Source organism: Chinchilla lanigera, unplaced genomic scaffold (genome assembly GCF_000276665.1).
Source record: "Chinchilla lanigera isolate Chin_1 unplaced genomic scaffold, ChiLan1.0 scaffold00057, whole genome shotgun sequence".
In the NCBI taxonomy this organism is placed as follows: Eukaryota; Metazoa; Chordata; class Mammalia; order Rodentia; family Chinchillidae; genus Chinchilla; species Chinchilla lanigera.
Genome location: NW_004955458.1, coordinates 6,123,095 through 6,130,041, shown reverse-complemented (window position 1 = coordinate 6,130,041; position 6,947 = coordinate 6,123,095). Strand labels below are relative to the sequence as shown.

The 6,947-nt window shown below is 38.7% G+C and overlaps 1 pseudogene; it reads left to right on the top strand.

Moving 5' to 3' along the window:
• Window positions 1-3,915: 3,915 nt before the first annotated feature.
• LOC102004247 lies at window positions 3,916-5,824 on the top strand (annotated as a pseudogene).
• The last annotated feature ends 1,123 nt before the right edge of the window (window positions 5,825-6,947 follow it).

The window sequence follows — 6,947 nt, the reverse complement described above, 5'->3', positions numbered from 1 at the left end:
ACCATTTCTAAAGACTTCGTGTTCATAACACCCAGGCACCCATCTATTGCACACATGTGTGTCTTGGTCTTTTTTGTTGGTGATAGTGGTGGTGGGAAGGGTGGAGAATATCAAAGAGAGTGGGAGTGTTGAGCATTTAATTAGATCTCCATGAATATTTTTGATTGCTTAACTGATGTTTAATTCCATGACATCAACAACACTGGGCTCCACTAATAACTATGCTTTTGGTTATTGCTCCCCTACTCTTATAGCTGTTTGTCACTATGTAAAGTGAGTGTTTTTAAATAGTTACTGAAGTGCTTCAAAATTCCATTAACTCTTACTTTTTATCTGGCATGTGTATTTGTTTAACCCATGAAATTTGACTAATAGAAAGGGATTTCTTTCTCCTAAGTGTAGATTTCTTGCCACATCTAACCACATCTTTGTTGCTAGGCTTATCGTTTCCTGATGCAGTCATTTCTGGTATTTAGCTTGTAAATGATGTTTTATTTCTCGTACTTGAAGAATATTGCTTTGCTTATCTTTCCGGGTATATTTAATGTAGAATGTTACGTTGCACAATGTTACGTGGAATTTTCGCTTTTTTAGTTTTAGCTGAAATCCAAGTCCGATCATTACTATCTTATTCAACAAGCATTTAAATGCCCCCTCTGCTCTGGGTCTGTGGGGGTCACTTATGATTACAATTTGTTGCAATAATCTAAGAAATAATCATTGTGTAAAACCTTGAGGGAAGGAAAATGCCTCAGTTATGGCTGCCCTTGATCTCTCTTATGTGCCATAACTATGTGTGTAACATTAGACAAATCTGTAGACCTTCCTGACTTTCAGTTTCCTAATCTATCCCTGAGTTACAGGATTTGTGGAAGAGTCACACACTTCAATGTTTGGGAAAGTTTCAGGAGAGGTGCCTGCTACAAATAGGGGTTTATATAAGGGTTCAGTATCTTCTTTAATCATCTCTCTGAAAATTTCCAATTTGTATTCTATGCACTGTGAGAGTCCTGATGTCAAACTAACATTACTTTAATAAGGTCTCTAATAAGAGACTTTGAAGGCCTGCAAAAAAATAATATTCAAAGAAAATTAATTTAGGGCAACAGGAGAAGGGCTAGAGGGGAATTCAGGCACCAGAAATATCCCCTGGTTTCATCAAACTATATTGTATTGTGCTGTGGCTTCTGCTCTCCTCCAAGAGCCTGTCTGCTGAGCTTCTTCTCACAACCAGGTGAAAAGAGAACAAAAAGTTGAGTTTTTCAGGATATTTTAAATTAGATAAGTCACTTGGGAATGGTGCAGCTTCCCTCTGAATTTTGGCCATAGCGTTCCCTATCACCCTGATGAGAAGAGAATGCAACAAGATAAAATCTTTAAAAAGTAAAGACATTGTGTAATCTCTGGTGCAGATTCCTTACTGGCTAAAGGCCTGCTACTTTTTTGCAAGTCCCATTCTCTGTAAAGCTTTGTAATGGCGTACTGTGAAAATCATTCACAAAATCACATGATGGGTGTGATCAGGTATATCCTACAGCCTCCAAGTTCTCCTGTAAGATGGGGATTTTCTATGAGGATTTGAAAATGTTTCTTACTTTTATTAAGTGTTAGTTCTGTTACTCGATAATTAAACTGAAAAGAACATGTCAAGAATGATAAATTACTATTACAGGTTTATTCTCTCTTTTCTTTTCAGAAACTAGCCACCCCTGTATCATGAAATTCAAAAATATTAACTTTCAGAGTAGCAAGGGAGAAAGCCTTCCTGCTATGTTATTTTTAATAAATGATGACTCAAAGCCTTGTAAATTATAAGGTCTATGACTTAAATATAAGCTGTGGTGGTCTGAATATCCCATTAGTTTATTCAATTTCATTTAGAACTACTTGACCCTGCAGAAGTAAGCTACTGTGACTAAAACAGGCATACATGGCTCAGCTTGCTATATGACTAAGAGGAAATAACTTTATATTTTAATATTCAACAATAGAGAACAAAGCGAATTATTTTTCTGAATCACAACAGCCACAATCAAACCATCTGAGAGACAAATTTCCAAGCTCCTTGCATTTCTATTGAACCCAAGCAGAGCCTTAGAGATCATGAGGAAGAGCGCTAAAAGCCAATTACTTTTCTGAGCTTCATATTCCAGACTGTAAGGATTACTATTTGTAGTAATCAAATTTCTCGCTTATTTCTCAAACAAATAGAAGTCAAGAAATAAGCAAGTTGGGAGTATGGAGCAATTGAAAGATGCCAACAGTTGATTAGTTTTAGATGATGATACACAGTTGCAAAGAGGGAATGTTTAAAATCTAGAAACAGTTTTCAAATCAGCCGTGCTGAAAAGAGTTTGTATCCATCTTGCTTACAGATATGTTATATCATTTGGTGGTAGCTAAACCCGTCACTGCCTTCCTCCAGCCCAAATTACCTTCCAACGTGTAGTCAGAGACAATAATGCCTGTAAAGTAGCTGAGGAGAGAGAAAAACACCTATAAAAGGACATTGTTTCTGGGAAATGTAGAATCCACATGTTTGGATCTGCATATTGAAGAATCCTTAACAATAAGGTACATTGAAAACTGAGCGTTTTGAATAGTTCATAGATCAAAAAGTTAAATGAATTAGAAGACAAGGAAGATTTGTTTCATTTCTTCCTATAACAGATCTTTACTGGAAAGATCTCTTCTAAATACAGAGAATGGGAATGGAAACTTCTAGCTGGAAGCACTTGGAAAAAGATTTGTAACTCAATCATGCTAAGAGGCAGTTAAGAACAATACCCTCCACCTCAGACACTCAATCAGAGAAATTCAAGATTAAAGAGATCTCACTTCAAGGATTAGCAAAGAGGAAAACTCCAACCTGGGGACAGAGGAAAAATTTTCAGAGAAAGGACAAAAACCCTCAAAAGTAGAATAGACCCTTGAAAATGATTGGTTGTGGTGACTAGATGATACTGATTAAGTGATTGAATGATTTAAATTAGTATTTATTTAAAAGTATATAGGCCAAAGTACTTCCAAACTTTGGAAAGCTATAAATTCACATGTCTAGTAACAGAAATCCAGACTCTAAAATAAAATAAGCACATATTTCTTTACAGTGTAAATGCAAAGTACATTTCAATTACATTGCTAAAACTTCAGTGATAATAAAAATAAGTCCTAAAAGCACCAAAAAAAGAATCACAGAACAAAGGAGAAAACAATAAAAATTATCTCCGATTTCTTGTTATAAATTATGGAAGCTAGGTGACAATGGAATGATATGATTAAAATACTAAACAGGAGGGACAGAATCAGTATTAAGTACAATTCTGTGTACGCTTAAACTAGTCTTCTAAAATGACAGCAAAATAAGAATTTAAAGAAACAGGAGGTTAAAGAATCTGTCAGGTGCACACTTGCAGTAGAAGAAATATTAAATGAAGTTCTTCAAGGAGAGGGAAAATGATACCAGATAGAGACATAGATCTACATGAATGAAGAGTGTTGCAAGTGCTAAATACAAAATACTTCTTTCTCATTCATTCATTATTTCAGTGGTTAAAGCAAAATAACAATAATATATTGTGAGCCTGTGCACATACATAGAAGTGAATATACAATAGTAAAAGCAGGAAGGATGGGAAAGGGATAACAGGATTTTAGTGCTGCAAGGGCCTTACATCTCATGTGAAGTAGTATAATATTATTTAATGGGAGATTCTGATAAGTTGAAAACATATTGTAAACTCTAGAATAACCATTTTAAAATAACAAAGGGACTAATATCCAATAAAGCCATAGCTGAGATAAAATACTAAACATTTAAAATGAGACAAGGAAAAAGGAATACAAATGACATAAACAGAAAATAAATGTCTCTCAGTCTCTACCCGGACTGTGTCATGTTGAGTCCTGTGGGTCATGTGGCCACAGCGTTGGCCTCTGGGGCCTTGCAGGGATTCAGCCCTTCGGCATCTCTCCATTGCCCAAATCAGTGTTGGGGCCACTGGGGGCATGGTGGCGGTCATCAGTGCAGCGGTGGATGTCCAGTTTGATGAGGGATTACCTCCCATTCTGAATGCCTTGGAAGTGCAAGGCAGGGAGACCAGGCTAGTGCTGGAGGAGGCCAAGCATCTGGGTAAGTAGCACTTTTAGGACTAGCGCAGACATTATTTAGCTCAAATACCTGAAGAACAATGCTGTTCCTTCTGTGATGATTTTATCAGCATGACTTTCGTTCTTCTAAATTTGCTGAAGCCACATTTAGACAATGAGAGGGAGTCTTGGTTGACGTAGGTCTGTAGTGCCAGGAACACTTCATTAAATAATGACTAACTTGTCCTTATGTAAAACCTCCCAATGCCTCCGACAGGTGAGAGCACAGTAAGAACCATTGCTATGGATGGTACAGAAGGCCTGGCCAGAGGCCAGAAAGTCCTGGATTCTGGTGCACCAGTCAAAATTCCCATTGGTCCTGAGACCTTGGGCAGAATCATGAATGTCATTAGAGAATCTACTGATGGGAGAGGGCCTATCAAAACCAGTTTGCTCCTATTCATGCTGAAGCTCCTGAGTTCATAGAGATGAGTGTTAAGCAGGAAATTCTGGTGACTGTGATTAAGGCTGTGGGTCCACTAGCTCCCTATGCCAAAGGTGGAAAAACTGGGCTCTTTGGTGGTGCTAGAGTAGGCAAGACAGTATTGATCATGGAGTTAATCAACAGTGTCACCAAAGCCCATGGTGGTTATTCCGTGTTTGCTGGTGTTGGTGAGAGGACTCAGAGGGCAATGACTTATTCCATGAAATGACTGAATCTGGTGTAATCAATCTAAAAGATGCTACGTGAAAGGTAGCATTGGTGTTTGGTCAAATGAATGAACCACCTGGTGCTCATGCCTGGGTAGCACTGACTAGACTGACTGTGGCTGAATAGTTCAGAGACCAAGAAGGTCACGATATAGTGCTGTTTATCGATAACATCTTTCATTTCACCCGGGTTGGCTCAGAGGTGTTTGCCTTACTGGGCAGAATTCCTTCTGCTGTAGCCTATCAGCCTACCCTGGCCACTGACATAGGTACTGTGCAAGAAAGAATCACCACCACCAAGGGAGGTTCTGTCACCTCTGTACAGGCTATCTATGTCCCTGCTGATGACTTGACCGACCTGCCCCTGCTACTACTTTTGCCCACTTGGATGCCACTACCGTGCTGTCACATGCTATTGCTGAGTTGAGTATCTATCCGGCTGTGGATCCTCTGGACTCCACCTCTCGCATTATGGATCCTAACATTGTTGGCAGTGAGCATTATGATGTTGCCCGTGGGGTACAAAAGATCCTTCAGGTGAGTATATTGCTGTGTGGGATCTGTGGCTATAAAGTTAGAGGGAATATGAAGACTGTATGTCAGGATCCAGTCACTTGCGGTTTGCTTTGGACAAAGGGAAATTGAAACTACCAGTTGGTAGCGCTAATGAGGACTTTTGAATTTCTGGGTAGACTTTGGAATTCAGTTTTTCACTAATAGCACCTGAGGGGAGAGGTAGAAGAAGATACTTGATCTTGGCTGCTGGTCTTCACTATCTCCAGCATGTGATTCTCCCTCTACTGACTTGTTTCAACAGATTTTTGAACACTTAGGCCCCTTTTACTTTGTTTTCTCATAGGACTACAAATCCCCCCAGGACATCATTGCCATCCTGGTTATGGGTGAACTTTCTGAGGAAGACAAGTTGACCATGTCCTGGGCACAGAAAGTACAACTGAAAACAAAAAGAGAACAGACTCTTCCCCAAAGCTCTGAAAGCAGTGAAGTCCTGCTTACACCTTGATCTAGAATTTTTATCTTCAGAACTTTAAGAGAACACACTTTGTGTAGTTTTAAGATCCCAAATTTGTGGTAGTTTGTCACAGGAGGGATAGGAAACTAATGTATCTATACATTTTTCAGTGGCCTTTTAACCCACTAGAACATTCTCAGCTACTGAGCTTAGTTAGAACTCTTTTCAATTACATGCCTTAAATAGGCCTAAGGAGTCCCAGGACACAGGGCTCATACTCTTGATGGGTCCAAGATGGACAGCTTGCCTCTGGCACTGTTCAGAAACTACCCTGACACTGCGGTCAGCCAGAAGACTCCTATTTCCCCCAATGAGGAAAAGCTACGTTTATAAGCAATTTTGCAAAATGTAACTATGTCATGATTACAGCTTCAGTGTAAGTGCTGTGAGCAAGGAAGAGCAGATTCTGAAGTGCAGATCTTGATGAGACTAAGGTGTTAGGGACACTGGTTGAAACTTCAGAGAAATGGACTGCTGCACATCTAAAACATTCTTTATGCTCATAGGACAGTGATAAATTGCTGAAAGGTTCAATCTGAACATTAAAGTATTTAGGATATAGTGAAAATTTTGGTGGCTGAAAATAAGATAAATGTGTTAAACACATTTTAAGCAACATTTTCTACATAGCCAACCAACGCTATCTACTGTATTATCACTTCCATTCAAGCTCTTTAAGGAAAGAAAAAATTCCCACATAGCCGACTTTAGCTTACAAAGCCTAACTGGGCCCTTATGAACTATAGAAGCCTACCTCGATAGTATTAAAAAGATGATGATGGTGATGATGATGATAGAAGCAAAATTGTGTGCAGTATCATGCAGGCACTTTGCTGAATATATTAGTAACGGTTCATTTATCATCACAAAGTCTCTATGAGATTGGAATTGTTATTTCCACGTTTTTTAGATGAAGATACTTAATTTTTGTTGTTGTTGTTATTTAAAGCATAAACAAAATCAGAATCATACTGTCCAAAGACATGCAACTAGTAAAAGTAATAGAACCGGGATTCTAACCCAGGCAGTTCGGTCTCAAGGTCCATAATATGATGGATAACAAAAGTTAAAGCATGTGGCCTGTATGGCAGGGAGTGGGTGCTTGGTAAAATTT